The following is an 18,993-nucleotide window of genomic DNA, read 5'->3' as shown; positions in this document are numbered from 1 at the left end:
TCCTGGGCTATTTACAGTTTTATATACTTTTGTCACATATTTGATCTTTTCTGGGCTGAAGAGTCCTGGTCTGTACAGTCTTTCCTCACATGGAAGATACTCCATACCTGTGATCTTTGCTGTTTTCTTATAAGCTTTTTCCCACTCTGTCTTTATGAGATGAGGCAAATAAAGCTACATATGTAATAACTGGGTGCAAAATACATTTAAACAGTTGCTCAGTTTTGTAAGCAGCTTCTGCAACCCTTAACAGTTGCTCCATCCTGAAAAACTTAGTATTTGTAAAGACTGATACCTCACCTGTCATTGATACTTACTCCTAAATTGCTTATGGAAGATGATGAACAGCCTTCTGACCACTTACTGAACATTTACTCTTATCTTCTGTTCCCTTCTTTTACCCAGTTATTTAACCATGCAACTGCCCTCCTCCTTATAATGTCTGAACTTCCTTAAGAGCATTTGGTGAAGGACCTTGTTAAAAGCCTTCTGGAAAAACAGTAGTCAAGCCCCTATCGATATACTTGTCAGCTCCTAGAACCTGCAGGTTTGTGAGACAGGACTGCTCATCACAGAAGCCACATGACTCTGGCTCAGTATCTGATATAAATCTGCATTAGATACAAATTAAACTTCTAGTATAATACCAAAAAAAACCCAGACATTTGATGTGTGGAAGGAAGAAGACAGAAACAGGACAGTCAGTAATACTATTAGAGAAGAGTGCTTCAGCAGAAATGGTGAAAATTATAGAGGATTGAGAAATATTTCAGAGGGAAATAGAAGCAGCAGTGATGAAATTTAACTTGAAGTAATTAAACACACATTAGCCTAAAATAATCCTATATGTTACTGTATTTCCAATGAAGATACAGGGACCAGGTAAAATGGTAGCAGGAAAAATAAGCTTTAGAGTTCCTTTTACTGTAATATTTAGTAGTGTGAATCTAGAGAAAGAAAAGGAAAGAAGCGGTGTGTTTTACAATTATTGGGAAATATATTTAACATGTATAAGTAAACTGTGGGATTCACTGCTGCAAGAGGCAAAACATCGATGCTGACCTTGAATGATTAAATTATACATCCCAAAATATCACAAAGGAAATCATACAGGCAAGGCCACAAAAAGGAGTCAGAAAAATATATTCCATATTAATCTGTAATAGTATAGAACCGATTAGCAACAACAGGAATCATTGGTCCTTGAGGAACTGTTCACTGGATGGATCGGAACATGGTGGGGTTTGTGATTTTCCTTTTGGAGATTGCAAAGTAATAAATATGAAATGTAAAAAAGTTTATATTTTTCAAATCCTAACTTAAAACCCCTTAAATTATAGAAGCAGCTAAGCTAAGCAATGTTTGATCAGCCAGCTAGTTGTCTGCAATATTTATGGTTTTCATGGGAATAACAGTAAATGTCAGAACCAAATGTATGCTGTCATGGCCACTAACGCAAAGTCACAGCTACTTAATTTTTCAGGTCTTTTTAGTGAAACAAGGCCTAAAATGTTTTTAAATGCATTTAGAAAGTTCTTTGTTAAAAACCTTATGAATGTCCAAAAGCTGGTATTTTAAAACAGATTTTGGAATAATGTATTATGCTAAACTGTCTGAGAATGGCTATGCATCATTGTAAGCATCAGTCTGGCCTATTCATCTTCTAGACACTGTGAATTTGCACAATGAAGCCAAATCCAGAATTCTGATGTTGTTGCACCTGCTCTGACTTCAGTGGAGGACCTTCCTGAGCATGATCACAGGATTAACTGAATACAGGAACTTAAGAACACATTCTGTGTGATGGTGAATGCCTTAACTTGGATTGATTTCAGAGGAAATTAACTTTAGGAAGAGCTAAGAATCCTCTAGGGATGACTTCTTTAAACAAAAACAAAGCCAAAACCAAACAACAACAAAACAAAAACAAATAAACCACAAAAAAAAAAAACCAACCCAAAACAAAAATAAAATCAGAAAAAAATCACTGTTAATATGTGTGTATAAGTCCTGATTTGGTATTTGGTCATTCTTCAACATTGCTAATTGTGAGCTACCAACTCTTCCTTGAAGATTATCATGCTGTGATCTTACATTCATTGATATATGAGAGTTTGAAAGATGTGTAAAGAGAACAATTAATTTCACTGCAACAATGATGAAAACAGGAGATAGCTTTTAAGGACCAGATAATATGAGTATGTAACAAAGCCACTGATTTCCCCATTGTCATATTACAATAATGGTAATTTTTCATTTCTGTGCTTAGTTTGTGAGGAACAAAACTTTGGGTTTATCTTATCTGAGGTAGTTCAGATATTTACCTGCCTGGATCTGAAATATCTGTGCTCTTACGATCCAGCCACTTGTCCTACATCTTGGGAACACTTCAAAATTTTACCAAAGTATGTCAAAAAAGATGATCTGTGTGAATGAATAGTTACAAGAGACAGTCATGTAAGGCTCGTCTTATCCTTAAAACATTTTTTTTTTTTTAATCCAGAGGATGCTTATCTAGCCAAATTGCTTTGCAACTCAGGGTGATCAGAACACACCCATTGCTACCGTAGCTCAGCTGACAGATAATATCTTATTCAGCTGCATTAGCTTGGTGGCTTAGGACCACCAACTAAACTCCTGCACTCTGCACCCAGGAAATCATTCAAGTAGTACTTTTTGGGTACATGAACTTACAAAGCACTCATCTTGATAAACATCAAAGTCATCAAAACTCTTTCCTCCACAGACAATGGAGTAGAGCCCTATGCTGGGAGCCCTCACCAGCATCTTCTGGTTCTCAAATGCTGACATAGGGGGGCTGCCTGTCCTTTGAGGGAGTGTGCCCTGAGCTTGGGTGGTGTCACCTCGGTACCCTTCCTGCCCCCCGCCCAGGACTGCTCACCCATCAGACCTCAATTCACAGCACAAAAGGGTGCTGTCTGCATCCTCCTAACCCCACACCAGGGAACAGCAGGGAGTCAAATGAAACCAGTTTTATAGAGAGTGCAATTAAAGGAAGCAAGGGACAGAAGTTAATTATCCCCCTTTATTAGGTGGTGAGTTTAGATAAGCTGCTCTGATGACAGGACTGCTGTGCAATAGCCACAGATTTCTGAACTTTGTGGAAGATAGGTCTTTGGTTTACATTTTGGTCACAAAGGATTTTTCTTCCCACTGAAAAAACACCCCAGTAACTCATAATATTATTTAAATGCAGTAATTTTAATACTGGTGAACACTTTGCAACAGACTGACAGCATTGATAGTCTTAACAGGTCTATCTTGTAGAAATCTTTCTAATTTCTCAGAATATATTTTACAGTATTTCTTAGTGTAATAATATCATCTTAAACCTCAGCTTTTAAAAAGGTTTTGGGAAAAAATAATTCTTTAACAAAAATAGAAAATTCTAACATGTTTTATGGCAACAGTTTTAAATGAATGTTTCAGCATTAAAAATCCATTAAAAGTGAAACGAAACCTTCCAGCATAAAGAAAAATATCTAGGGATTCAATTACTGAAGCTGCTTGCAATCAACTTATTTAAGTGGAATATCCTTTTTTCAAGCTTACAAGAAAAAAAGAATTCTTGAAATAAAATAGAGAAGCCAATGCCAAAGTTTCTCTATATCACAAAGCAATAAAGTAATTCAATATGGTATTAACATATGAAACAGAAGTTAACTATGCTTTTCAAAGATCTCTTTAAACAGAACTGAGAAAAATGGGCTGATGATATGTTCTTAGGCTTCCATTTTAAAATTGTGATTTTCCATAGTTTTAGATGAGTGCATTGAGTAGGAAAGTTGGTTGTCTTGTACTATGCTTGTGCTTCTGGACCTAATCCCATTCGTAATTAGAAATAGAGAATATTTGCCAAAATTTGTCAAATCTGAAAACCGTTTTGAATTTAGTCTTATCTGACTTATTAGCAAAGTGTCCAGGTCCTTCTTTCCTTCCTAATTAAGATGAAATGGATAGAAATATTCAGCGTTTACTTATATTGATCCAGAACAAATTAAAATACAGTACTGTGAGAATCTGTCTTAGCTCTGTTACAAGAGGTCTGGAGGTCAAAGATTTGTACTGCTATACATTTACTAAGAAAATAATGTCCATCCTTCCGTACTAGCTGATGATTTCTTTAGCTAGAATATAAAAAATAAGAAAATCACTTTTCTTCCAAAATGTTAATTCTCTAGGAAAAGTTTTTCAACTGTTATTTGTTATCTTCCTAACAAAACTGAAAATAATTACAGCAACACTTTTTACGACTCAAAAATCTAACACACATAGAATCATGGTAAGAACAGTTATTTTCCAGCTTTACATTATATATATACATTCCTCTTGCTCATTTAGAGGCGGACATTTTCAGCCCAGGAAGGGTGACTGTAAGTAGTATGTCTGGCCTTCTGCAAATTACAGGCTTGATAATGTAAACTGGTCACTTCCTCAACTAACTAGTGGCTGAACAAAAGCACACACTGATTTACATTTTCCAAGTGATGAAAAATCCTCCACTTAACCTGGTAAGACCTTCCAGTGATTAAGTGCTGCCTTTACTAACAGTATTATGTCCTTGGATGGTAGTCAGGGTCAGCACACTGCATGGAAATGCAGCTGTCCTTGCCCTGACATACAGTAGACAAGCTAACAATAACGTTTTTGTTCAGCTCTGCAGAATCAGTTTGCAAAATGTGTAATTTACATAGTTAAGTTGGTAGGGGTTTTTTTGTACTATATATATATGTATAAGCAAGGGTAATGTAGAAAACTGGGAGGTTATTAGAAAAGGTTGAAATGGAGGTTAACCACTGGCAGCAGAAGAGGATTATGAATTTCTGGCAAAGACCCACCTTCTCGTCTGTAAAATAGACACATCTCTGGTGTCACACAGCAGAGAAGGAGGAAGAAAGATAGCTGCAAAGGAAGGCACAGCAGTGAGAGAGGCAGACAAAAGAGAGTAATTGCCATGTTAAATGGCAAATAGGGGCATGCCTGCTAAAAGCAATTTGAGTTCACATGGGTGAAAAAGAAGGAGAGCACTGAGTTCACATATAAATGACACAAATTAGTAATAAGCTATTTATTCTTGTCGTTCCCATCACCTTTGACTAACAACAACCTTTCACAGTAAAGTAATGATTAAAGTCATCATGACCAAATTTAACCCACTGACCAATAAGTCAGCAAATGAATCCACTCTTGTGACTAAAGTCAAGAATGGGCAGTGGTACGAAATTAACCCAATCTTAATGATATTTGAGAAATGTAATTTCATGCTCCACCTCGGTTGGTTTGTCTTGCCTTGTTATATTTCTTTAGAATCACTAATACTATTTTTGAACAAGTGAGGTCTTTAGAAATTGAAAATGTCATCACTGAACTGAAGAAGAAAGTTTGGTTTCATCCTCAACTCCTAAATATGCTAGTCCTATGTAAGAGATGTCTAAATTACTGGGATGTCACAGTTAAATGACAGGATAATCAGTTTCATCTTTTATAACAGCTCATTTGTCAATTAACACCACACTCCCTTTTCAAATTTTACCTGTGGATTCAGACAGCCGAGGAACTGGAAGACAAACTCCAGCCCTCTCCACCTACAGCAGAACCTGCACCAGCTGCTGGGGGTGGGCCTCTTACAGGAAAGCCCAACGACCATTAATTGACAAAACTCTCTCCCATAAAGCTCGACAGGGCCAGGATTTTGTACTGTATTTTGACAAATTCTGTGCAGATATGGACTACCCAAGGAAATTGTGCCACATTGCACAGGACTATCCCGTGGCATGTCAGTTCTTAAAATTCTCGAAGCGCAGCGTGTGTCAGCGCTGCTAGACGAGGCCTCAGCCCCGCGCCGTGCTGGGGGGGTGACGGCCATGGGCACCACAGCCCCTCTGGAGAAGCACAGGCCTGGTGGAGTTTAAAGCTCAACACAACCACATCACAGCAGTGACAGCTCAAGGAGGAGGGCCAGCGTTAAATCATAATTTCTAGTTCGTGTTCACAGCCTGTGCCAGGCCGTCTGCCTGCTGCCACCCATGCGGTTTGTACTCATTGCTGCACCTCCACACGGATTCCTTCCCTGCGCACTGCTCCAACGCGCTCCACCACACTGTGGCAGCTTCACATTCGTCACTCAGCAGTTACTCATAGTGCTTCACTGCTCACAGCCCCACTCCGGACACCCGCGGTACGTAGCGTGTCCCTCCTGTAACGGGGCGCTGCCCCATCTCACGGCAGGGGCGCTGCCCCATCTCACGGCAAGAGCGCTGCCGGCGGCACCGGGCTGGCCGCACAGCGCTGCGGGTGAAAGGCACGCCGGCCCATCCGCACGGAGAACGAAGCCGGCGGCGTTAATTGCTGGCGCACAGCGGCCGACCCGCGCGCAGAACGCAGCCGGCAGCGCTCGGTGCTGGGGCCGCTCCGCGCCCGGCCCCTCCTCAGGCGCGGCGGGGCAGCGCTGCCCGCCTTGGCGCCTGCGCGCAGCCGCACTGGGCGCTCTGAGGCGGCGGCGGCGGCCGCAGGGGCGGCCGCGGTTGTGGCCGTGGCGGCGGCGGCCGCGTGTGTGTGCGGTGCTCTCGCTGTGTTTTCGGTCTCCTTACAGCTCTCCTGGGGCCGGCTGCCCCCGGCGGCTGCTGCTGGGGCCGGGGGGCTCTGGCTAGGGGCGGTCAGGCTCCCGCAGTGCAGCAGGCGGGCAGTTACCACAGCGGGGGCCTGCCGTGCCCCAGAGCGTGCTCCAGTGCTGGTGCCCGTGGCACGGGGGAGGCCTTGATCAGCCAGCGCCTTGGGGGGACGGGGTTGACGTGCGGAATTAGACTCTATAACTCGAAAGTTATAAAGTAGGTATGTTTATTGCGCGCAGATGCACGGGGGATCGCTCCTCCACAAGCGTGCATGCCCGAAGTGACTAACCATCTCATATTTATACAATGAAACAAATGAATATTCAATTAACGCCTATACATATTTGTTACCTAAACCCCGCTTCGTATGTTAATTAGCTTATCAGTCCGTTTCCTGGAATGTGGTGGTCTTGCAGGTGTGTAGGTGATTCATGTCCTTGTGACCATCTGATCTTCTTCAGCAAGGAAAGGTGATTCATGTCCTTGTGACCATCCCATCTTCTCCAGCAAGGAGACTTAGCACTCCCTCCCTCTAGGTAGCATTTGAATGTCTCTCATCCTTTTCTCATTCTCTTTTAAATAGCCCCTTTGTTAGAGGAAGAAGGGCAGGCATCTCCCCGTCTCCCCTTTGTTAGAGGAAGAGGGGCAGGCGTCTCCTCAGAACTGTAGTTGTCTCCTCAGAGCTGTGTGCCTGTGTGACCAGACACCGCACCCATGGCCAGTCACCATACCCACATTCCTGAGTAGACATATACAATCACAGTCGGTGTCCATTGTCCCCATTTCACACTATTTCTCCATATCAGGGTGACACCCCCCCACCCCTGCCCCCCGCCGTCTTGGGGCTTGAGAGAGTGCCGGGGTCTCTCCGTGGGGCTGGAGCAGCAGGGGCAGCTCCCTGTGGGAGACCAGCCCCAGCACCGTGCCCAGAGCAGGCGGGGGGGCTGCAGGGGGGTGCGCACCCTCAGCGGGATGGGGACTGGTGGGGCCTGTGTGGAAGATGTGCAGCTGCGATAGCCTGGGCAAGAGTGGTGGCTGTGGCCAGCCGTATGGCAAAGGGCAGCTGTTAAGGGTCTGGCTTCCAGCAGCTGGAGGAAGGTTCCTGCTGCATCTGCTGGGCTGTAGCTGCAGAATGGATACAGGGCCTGGGGAAGATTGAGCAAGACCCGTCAGGGGATATGTCAGAGCTAGCTGTGCCCCATCTGAGTGTTCCCGTGTTGCTGGGGGAAAGGCAGGTGGTAGCTATAAGGGACACACTGCTCTGCAGGACAGAGGCACCAATGATGATCTGATGTCTTGGAACATTTGGCTCTTGCCAGGGACTGGGGTTTGGGGTTTTGCAAAGATGCTGCCAAGGCTAATCCAGCACTTGGGCTGTTAGCACTTTGTGCTCTTCTGTGTGAGCACCAGTGGTACTGCTAGAGGTAACCTGGAATATAACGAGTTACTCTAGGCAGTAGAAGACAGACCAAGTGTGGCCTCCATCCTTCCAGCAAGAAGGAGAGGCTTGAACAGGGTATGAACACAGAGGCATTGTTGGCTGCAGTCACAGGCAGGGCTTTGGCTTCTATGACTGCGGGATCCTCTGAGGTCGGTGAGCCTCACCTCGGTCCCTGGAGGGATGTTCTAAACACATGGAAGGCAAGATTGTTACTAGGAGCAGCCAGCGTGGGTTTAGTTTAACCAATGTGAATCTGGTAAATCTTGTCCGACCAACCTTTTGCTTTCTGTGATGAGGTGGTTCATACTGTGAGAAGGGGAGGCCAGTGGGTGTTCTATGCTAACATTGTAGTAAGGTGCTTGACACAGTCTCCCATAAGCTTGTCACCAAGTTGGTGAGATTGCAGGCTGAATAAATTGGCAGCAAGGCTGGAAAGGTGACTAGGCTGTGGTGCTTCAAAGAATTATGGTCAGTGGTGTAAAGTCCAGCCAGTGGCCAGTAACTAGTAGTATGTCCCTGTGATCAGTTCTGGAACCAGTTCCAGTTAATCTCTTCATTGACCTGAGTGATGGGATAGGAGTACCCTCTCTGCAGGTAGCGGATGACACCAAATTGGGGGAGCAGGGGCATGGTCAGCAGGCTAGAGAACAGGGCAGGCTAGAGTACACAGCAGGCAGGAACCTATGAAGTTTGATATAAGTCCGTGTGAAGTCTGGCATCTGGGATGAAACAATCCCATGCAGCAGTACAGGCTGGGGTCCACGGGGCTAAGACATGGAAGTGGATCTGGAGGTCCTAGTGGACAACAAGCGGACCATGGGCGCACAGCATACCCTTGCAGCAAAGGCCAGCTACGTCCTGGGCTGTATTACTAAGAAGGGTAGATATTTTTCTGTGTCCCTGAGTGAATTGCAAATGCAGTTGCCAGTGCAGATTGTTTTGAAGACAACTAAAATTCAGTCATTAGCCAGGTCCAGGAAAGTCATCTGCCCCCTGTATTTGGCACTTGTGAGACTGCATATGGAATACTGTGTCTGGTTTTGGGCTGCCCTGTACAAGAAGGATGTTGACATACTGGAGGGAGTCCAGCAGGTCAACAGGATAGTCAGGAACCTGAAAAATGATGAATAAGAAGCAAGCTGGGCTTCCTCAACCTTAAGAAGAAAGTGTTTCAGTGGGACCTTACTAGTTGTCTGGAACTTCCGTTACCCAGGGAGGTTGTGGGATCTCCATCACTGGAGATGTTCAAGACTTGTTTGGCCGTGACCCTGAGTAATCTCGTCTGATTAGATGTGCTTTGGGGAGGGATTTGGACTACATGACTTCTAGAGGTCCCTTCCAACCTAATTTTTTTCTATGCTTTGAAGTTCTCAAGGCTGCTTTGAGGAGAATGAACAAATCTTGACTAACTGCTTATTCAAAAGCTACCACATACCTTGTGCAGGGAATAAAAGCAGGGAACATAAGAAGTGAAAAGCTTGTAACAGACTAGATCACAGCCCGTATGAATAAGGGTTAGATGAATTAAGACTTCAGTTTTGACTTTGTAGGCTAGATATGCTTTTAATGTGAGTATGTGTGTGTGAACTGAAGCAACTGAAGAGCGGTTAATTTCTTAAAGTTGATTTTAGTTTCATATTAATTCTCTTGCATTTACTCTTATAAGTGAATGTAGGTAATTTTTTTTTTACTTTTACAAGTGAATATAGGTAATTCTTACTACTTTTAGATTAGTCTGATTTTACTTGGTTTGCTTATTCACCTTCATATATGCGGAGAGAAGAAATTTAAGAAATATTTCATAATCTGAAATGTACATGAGTTACTTGTAATTATCCAGCAGGTACTGTGAATTAACCCACCTTTATCATGCTCTCTTTTGCCTTCATTGGTTACCAAATAATTTTCAAGCCAGTTAAATTGCTTGACCCTCTTAAATTTTCCCAGACCATTTTTTTTCCCCTTTTCCTTTGCTTCAGAACTTCCCACCTTCTGTTGAACTGGCAATTAATCATAACAACTCTGTTGGCAGGCAATTGCTTGCTCTTTATAGAACACACCGTATGTCTCTTGCTCACAGTTCTCTATAGTTTTTGGATATGTTAAAAATAAAGCTGGTTGCAAATAGCCGAGATATGTAGCTAGAAGCTGCTTTTGGAGTTCTCTGTGATAGAGGCAGAGTATTTTTGTGTGTCAAAAAAGATTGTGCTGTTAGAAGGAAAAGCATGAACAATTACCTTTATAATTTATCGGTAAGACTAGACCCCATAAAATCATACATTTTTCGCTCAGATTTCCCTCAGATATTTCAGCAATGTCTCCTATCTGAAATAGGACTAACAGGCTGGATTCAGAGCTGAGGTGCTACTCAAAATGGAGTTCAGCATGTGTTTTGATCATGTATGCAAGCCCAGTGGGAGGCAGTAGGGCTTCAGCCTCTCCTTAATCCCATAAACAATTCAGAGTGTTTATATGCTCTTCAAATGGAAGACTGAATAGTTTTCTGAACTGCAGATTAAGTACTTAGAACTCTAGATTCTGGTTGTCATGCTTAATATAACCTTGTGCCAGAAGTGGGATTTGTTTCTTTTGGGTGTTCTGGTTTTGGTGGTTTTGAAGGGGGTGTTTGCCCAAATGTATCTCAAATGATAGTTTGAGAGTTAGGGCATTACTCAGTTTAAGCAATAGTATCACAAACTCTGCGTTTAATTCTTTTAATGAATCTAAGTCTTCTCCTGAGTCAGGCATCACCAGTGTCATGGTTTCACCCCAGTGGGCAGGTGAGCACCACACAGCCACTCCCTCACTTTCCCCAGTGGGATGGAGGAGGCAGTCAAAAGGGTTAAAGTGAGAAAACTCATGAGCTGAGATAAACACAATTTAATCGGTAAAGCAAAAGCTTCACACATAAGCAAAGCAAATGAAGGAATTCATGCAGTGTTTCCCATCGGCAGGCAGGTAGGCACTCAGCCATCTCCAGGAATGGAGATTTGCTGTGGGATATGCCTCTGCTCAGTGGGGGTCAGCTGTCCTGGCTGTATCAGAACCAAAGCTAGTACAATCAGATGCTGTCATACCTACGGTATTTTTTTCCCCCGTTTTTATACAATTAAATTCCAGATGTAATTTTCTGAGTAGATTACTTTGAGGACAGCTGGCCATTTGTGTTGAATCATTAGTACTTACTCTTTTTTCCTTTGCCAACATAGGGTTATTTTTAAAGGAGTATTAATAATTAGCTAAAAAATATATTAATATTTTTAGTCAAACATTTAAGTAGAACACCTCTTTCTAGGTATAGAGGATAATTCTAAGTTTCTAGAATTTTTTTTTTAACTGAACTCTGTTTGAGTGTTTTAATGAATATTTGTAGGAAAAAAGCAGGATTTTTTTTTTTTTTTTTACAGTGAAAAAGGCTGCTCTATTTTGGACTGTGGGAAGGGATACACAGAAGAATAAAATGCACACTAATGCAGCATTAATAGGAAACCATCCAGAACAGTTTGTGAGGAACTGATTTGGCCAACATGATGCTGCTGGTTGTTTTTATTTAAAACAAAACAACCCAAACCCCAAACAAACCGTGAAGTATTCATATGTGCTAAATTTCATCACACTAGCATGTTTCCACAGCAAAGACTCCAAAGTTACCCTAAGAAGCAAGGAAAAGAGCAACTGGTAGCAGTGATGGCAAACACAATAGAGTTCTTGGGAGCATGAGAAAGTAGATATCTGCTGTAGGAAGTTCTGCTGACTACCCAGATAGAAACAAATCTCTGAACCATTTACAGCAGCTACTGCATAATTTTGATGTCTGTCTGACTATCTATTGATCAATCTTGCAGAAGACCAAGTTGCAAGATCTTGAGAAATATACCTCTGTTAATGGTAAGGAAAGAATAAGTAAGAAACTAAAAGGTGTCCATCTATTTGAGCATTTTGAAAAGTTTGAAGGAACAGGACTAGGAATTGGTTTTGCTGTCCTATTACTGCATTCTGTATTCTGTCTTTGATATCTTTAGTGTGAAGAGATGATACGTCCTTGTAAATAAAAAATAGTCAAAATACGCCACTGTATTTCCATTTGAATCACAAGATAGGTGTTTCAGTAGTGTGTTTGGCTCAGGCTTACATGCTCCAGTCCTTTGTCTCCCGAGGGTGCTGAGATACTGTCAGCAGAAAAAAAAACCAAACCCAAACAAAAAAACAATTTACTTTGAGATGTTAAAGTCCTCATCAGTGATCTTCCTTTATAGCCTACTGGTATATATATTGGAAATATACATATATATATATTGGAAAGATGCAGGAATGTTAGTGAATGTACCAGGGGGGAAATATATTGAATTTCTCAGTTTTCTTACTAATAGAAATAAGCTTACAACCCTGGAAAATACAGTGTCTTGTATTTATTAACATCAAATAGTGAAACAGTAGCATGTTCCCTACCATTATTGTCTTACGTGTAATATCCCTTATGAAATTGTAAATATGTTGAGTAAAAAAAATCTGAAACACCAGTGTTGCTCAGTTGTGAAGGGTTTGATTTTGCAAGTTTGTTCTTAATAATATAAGAATACAGAGAATATTTTGTACCCGAGTCATCTGCTGTCTAACTTTCTGATTTGGTGCTGACAGTTTCCTTTAGTTAGCGATAATTTCCAGACAATTTAGAAGCCTGTTTTGAATAATTAGATATTTTGATGATTTAAAGGGTCAAAGTCCTGGAGCGTATATGAGGCCAAGAAGGCTGTTTAGTATTAAAGAATCACCTTCCAAGGGTCACTAAGATGATAAAGAGACTGGACCATCACTCATATCAAGAAAGGCTGAGAGAACTGGGACTGATTACCTTGGAAAAAGCTCAGGGAGGAGCTTATTAATCTGTGTAAATACCTGAAGGCCAGCCACAGCACTGGCTTTCAAGCCTGAGCTTGTCATGTCATGGCTGTTCTGGAATGTGGTACAGTGAAAGGAGAGATTGAAATGGCAAATTTTTGCCCTTGGGGGGTCAAATGCTGGCAGAGGTTGTCCAAGGAGGTTGTGCAGTCTCTGTCCTTGGAGATCTTCAAAGGCCAAGGGCACACAGTTCTCTGCGACCTGCTCTAGGTGAGCGTGCTGGAGCAGAGGGCTTGGCCCAGAGGACCTCCACGGGTCCCTTCCAACCCCCCCTCCTGTGTGGCTCTGTGCTTTGCTTTTCCTCTTAAAGCCCCTCAGCTCAGCCCCGATGCCCGCTGGAAAGGGTGCTGGGGCAAGGGACGATGCCAAACTCCTCCCCGAGGGTCCAATCTGGAGTGTCCAAGATAAGAAGTGACTGTGCCTGGTCCCACGGTTAGAGGAAATCTCCCAGCTGTAAAAAACAGCTGCTACTGACTATTTATCAGACAAAAACATGATTTCCTGATGTTGGGTTGATTTCCACATTTCTTTTTGCTAATGTCAACAGATGTTGCTGTTAATATATACAGGATCAGGAACAACAGAAGGAGTCACTGTGGCAGCTGTATTTTTTCCTGTGCAGCCAAGGGCATTCCCGCCTTTTATTTGGACTTTGCCTTCAGAAGCAGAAGCAATGTAATAGAGTGTACGGGGTAACTTAGCACTTCTCATCAGTCCTGTATGTTCCAACAACAGCATGAGAAATGTGGGATGTGAGCTAAATATGATATACTGACTACAATTTTTTTTTGCAAAGTACTTACAAATCATGAAAGAAAAGTAAAAAATGGAAACACCATGTTTTGGCATAGGATTGGTATTTGCCAGCAGGAAAAATCAACTGTGTGCAGCAGACTTCCTGCTAGTGTAGCAATAGTGCACACTGCAGTTGTTCTTTGGACAGTTCATGCTAGCTCAACCTACAGGTTGGCTGTCTTTGCCAGGATGATGTTGAATTAGAAATTTTATTCCCTGCATACTCTGGGAAGTTAGCTCATAGTTTTTTGTATGGTTTGTTGTTCTTTTTTTCCTTGACATCTGCTTGCAGTTTTGTTGCTTACAAGTTACAGGAGCCTTACATTAAAGGGAAAGAAAAACAATGTTAAAGCATGACGCCCTTTGTTAGTCTAGTGAACACTTATTTGTGTGACTAATCCTGTAAAGTTCCTTACAAAATCATTATGCAGCCAAGTTAGAAGTTACCCACGTGAGTCGACTCACAAAGGTACATCAGTTGTAGCATTGCTAAAGATAATGTTGTTCCAAACAAGACAATACATTTTGCTTTTTCTCTCAGCAGCTGCTCCTCAGTCAATAGAAAGTGGCTGAACTGGAGCGAGGTTTGCTATACAAACACCCAACTACCTGGAGTTTTGTTCTGCAGAACTGATGTTAAAATTAGGACTCCTTCCAACTGGTGCCAGTCAAACAAATCCAAATGTAAGCCTTGCTTTTTTAAGACAAACATGAAAGAACTTGATTATCAGCCCTGATTTCCAGTATATAGTTCACTGCGTCCCAGGTTACATACATCTTCTCGATTAAAATTTTAGAGGTGAAGTAGGTGCTTTGTGTGCTTTTTTGTTTATTTTTAATTCTGTACAAAACAATTCCATGCAAAACCGTGCAGATGGCATTACAATAGATTGTAGCTATTAAGTACCCCCTCACTGTAGTCTCACTTGTAGATTTTAAATAAGTTGTTCTTTTCTATTAGGAAAAACTTCAAATACCATCTGCAATTGCCAAGAAACTGGCAGGCAGACCGTTGCTTTCTTTTGAGAAAAAAAAAATACAAAACCCAAATGCAGCTAATTCTTGTGTTCACAGGCAAAAACATTCATAGCTTTTTAGTAGGTTTTTAAACTAGAAAGACCTTAGAATGAGGTGAACAAATCTTTGGTTTAATGTACCTCAGTCAATATTTTGTATTGTTATGTGTGAAGGGCACATGTTTCATGGTCAAAATACATTGCAGATATGTTGCATGTAAGTATAGCATTATTTATAGAAGCTGAGAAACACAGAATGCTTCAAGTTTCATACAGAGATGTGGTGGTCATCTACCTTAATCGTAATTTTAAGATATGTATCCTTACATATCATTCCTGAAGCAAGTGAAGTGAGGTAATAGTAGAATAACTCAGACAATTAGACATGAACCATACATTGCGGAGTTTTCAGGTAGCTGCTTTTGCTTCATAAGTTAAAATGTCAGAAATCTGTATGTCCAGTTAACAATAGTTGAAATAATAGACATATTTCTAAAAGGGAAATGGTGTTCATATGGAATATGCACTTTAAGTGAATTCAAGGCAAAACAAGTTAAAAAAAAATGAGCAGAGGAGCTATAGTATGTTACTGGTGGACAAACAGAAAGAACATATATAGAGTTTTTTCATTCCTTTCTGAAGGAAGGAAACAACTATAGTGAAAAGCAAGATGCATCGAACTAACTTATGACCAAGGGAATGCAGAATTAAAGCAGCAGAAGAAACCAGCTTTGTGAGACAGGGTTAGCAATCATCTTAAATGCATAATGATGTGTATGTTTTCCCTACATTTTCTGAGTAATCTCTCGTAGTGTAATAGTGTGTGTTCAAAATTCTATTCCTCTTGCATTTGCATTTCATATTTTAAAAATTTATAAGCAAGAAGTTTCTTATTGTTCTCCTGCAGTAAAGATGAAATCCAGAGGCTTGCGAAAGTCAGGAGTCTCAGTAGGAAAGAAGAAAAAGACCACTTGGTTGTAATCTTTAGAACTAGTTATTCACTAAAGCCTTTTTCTAAGACAAGCATCTAGAACACACTTGTTCCATGGGAAAATAATAAAATTGGTGGAAGAATGGAAGTCTTTCAAGAAAAAAAGAGGATGTTAATGATGCCTAGCAAAAATTGTGATTTTTTTATCTTGGATCTTGTGGGTTTTGGTAGGGTGTTTTAGTCCTGGGTTTGTATAGCTTAAAGCCTGCGAAAAAGCTAACATCTCATCCTGAGATACAGGCTGGAAATATATTGGTTATTGTAAAATCTCTCTTTACTTCATTATATGTAGGACTGGTGGCATGGATCTGATTTGCATTTCATGAATATTTGGGTTTCTTATTGATGGAAAAAAATCTCACAAGGTCTTTCATGCTGAGTGCAGAAGGGAACCTGACTGCACTCCAGTTGAAGGACAAATCGGCTGGTTTATTTTATGCCTTGTACGCAGATAACAAATTCGGTCCTGTGAGAAGCTAAGAACGGTTACCAAAATATGAAGGCTGGAATGTGTTTGTGTGAGGAGGTCCTAGACAGGAATGTCCGCACGACTTCACTGTGTGGAGTGAATTTCTGTGAGAGTTGGCTGCTGGTACAGATTGGGGTTGGGAGAGTAGAATTTGACTCTGAGTTGGGTGTTCCTATGATGTATATTTTCCTCAGTGTCATAGGTATCTGAGTCTGGAAGCTTACTTCTTATCGAATATCTGCATTTTCATATGTGATCTGGAAAGTATTAGTAAAATAAAAAATATTTTAAAATTTAAATATTGAATTTAAAATATTAAAATAAAACTTATTTTTAAGTGTACTTTTCTTCTGTATTGATGTTGAATCAGTCAGAGAACAGAAGCCTGAAGAAGTGACTTGTTTTGACAAGCCTAATTCAGATAAAAGTAAAACAGAGCACAGATTGTTGTTATTAAGTGACCTGGGTTAGTCAATTCTGTTCTACAACACAAGTGTAGTTACTCTTGGTAATTATTGGTGTTCTGACTGGTCAAGCAGCAATTTACATTTAATCATGAGGAAAGATTATTTTTTTACAGTGGCACATGTAATGTAGTACATACTTAACAGGTTGGAATAAGCTTCAATCCCATTTATTTTCTTCCTAGGAAATGCCTTAAATGCCTGTTTAAAACCAAGTTCATGTTTAGTATTTTTCATGAGTAGGCATGCTTTACGTAACCTGAACATGAATTCTTTTATTTTGTCTTTTTTGTTAGAAATATAGGGCTATCTGTGTGCTGTCAGCATTACCAGGATCTGATCCAAAGACCATGAAAATCAGTGGCAATGATCCCACTAACTGAAAGCAGCTGTGTAGGAGCCAAGCCACTCTCCATTATCTTTGAAAGGTCATGGAGAGCAGGAGCAGTGCCTGAGGGCTGTGGAACACCAGTGTCGCTCCAGTCTTCCAGAAGGGCAAGCAGGACCCAGGAGACCACAGGCTGGTCAGCCTGACCTCCCTCCCTGGGAAGGCGATGGAACAGCTCACCCTGGAACTCACCTCCATGCACGTGGAGGAAAAGAAGGTCATCGGGAGCCGTCAGCATGGATTGACCCAGGGCAGCCACTGCCCAACCTGATGGCCTTCTGCGGTGGGACGCCTGGCCGGGTAGGTGAGGGGGCAGCGGTGGGTGTTGTCTACCTTGACCTCAGCACGGCTTCTGGCACTGCCTGCCACAGCCCCCTCAGCGGTGAGCTCGGGGCGGGTGGGCTGGGTGAGGGACAGCGCGGTGGGCTGGGAAGGGGCTGAGCGGCGGAGCTCAGGGGGTGTGCTGGGTGGCACAGAGGCCAGCTGGAGGCCTGGGGCAGCCGTGCTCCCCAGGGCCAGTGCTGGGTCCCGTCCTGCTCCACTCACCCACCGGTGACCGGGAGGAGGGGGCTGGGTGTGCCCTCAGCAGCTTTGCTGATGGTGCGGAGCTGGGACCGGTGGCTGGTACCCCCGGGGCTGCGCTGCCCTGCAGCGAGACCTGGGCAGGGGCAGCGCTGGGCGCAGAGGGACCCCATGAAGGGCCATAAGGGCAAGTGCAGGGTCCTGCCCCGGGGGAGGGACACCCCCCCGCACCAGCACAGGCTGGGGCTGACCTGCTGGGGGGCGGCTCTGCGGGGAAGGGCCTGGGAGCTCTGGTGGGCAGCCAGTTGCCCATGGGCCAGCGGCGTGCCCTGGTGGCCAAGGGGCCAGCGGTACCCTGGGGTGCGCTGGGAGGAGGGTGGGGGTTATCTCCCCCTCTGCTCTGCCCTGGGGAGGCCGCATCTGCACATGAGGCTCAGGCTGCAGCACGGGAACCTCCGCCTGAAGACGGGGAAGAACTTCTCTGCCGTGAGGGTGTCGGAGCCGTGGGACAGGCTGCCCCGCGGGGCTGTGGGGTCTCCTTCTCTGGAGCCATCCCAACGCGCCTGGAGGCGGCTCTGTGCAGCCCGCTCTGGGAGAGCTGCTGCAGCAGGGCTGGGCTGGGGGCTCCGGGGGACACTGCCCACCCCCACCCTGCTGGGACTCTGTGAGGCTTCATTATACTCTCTGTAAGAGCAGGGTCACAGGCTCATAAGAGATAAGATAAATAGAAAAGCCCAAATTAGAGTAGTCATAATGATAACTCATGCTTATTCTGTATAGACTGAAAAGTTGTAACTTCTTTGTCTGCAGCAAGGACTGGTTAAACACTAGAAAGGATTAATTACTTGATAAACATTGCCGTTATTATCTGAATCATTTATATGACTACTGCAAAAATATTTATTTAATTATATTCAGTGGAAAATAGCAACATTTATGGAATAATTGCAGCACAAACACTGGAGTCTTGTTCTACTTGAGAAGAATGTCTTGAGAGAGATGAAAGAATCTAATCACTGTTTTTTCTCTATAGTGCCCAAACTAACCAGCTTTAAGATAGGTTTTCAGACATATACCTGGTTTAGGTAATCCAATTTTTATAAAACTTCACAATACATGTTTTTTGGGGGAGGAAGAATAACTGAGAAATACTTGTAACTATCTATCCAGAAAATAATGATCTTCTGTCAGTATGTTCAGTTTTAGTATTATTAATAATAATGTTAAGTTTTTATATGCTATTTCTCACCCAGGAATAAAAAATGCCTTAGGAAAAGACATCTCATCTCTGTGTCACAATAAGACTCACGAAGTGATTAAAGCAATGACATCAGTACGGAGAGAGAACCCTTATGTTCCAGGCTGATGCTCTAACC

The sequence above is a fragment of the Falco rusticolus genome, chromosome 12 (genome assembly GCF_015220075.1).
Source record: "Falco rusticolus isolate bFalRus1 chromosome 12, bFalRus1.pri, whole genome shotgun sequence".
NCBI lineage: Eukaryota > Metazoa > Chordata > Aves > Falconiformes > Falconidae > Falco > Falco rusticolus.
Note: the sequence above shows the minus strand (reverse complement) of the source record.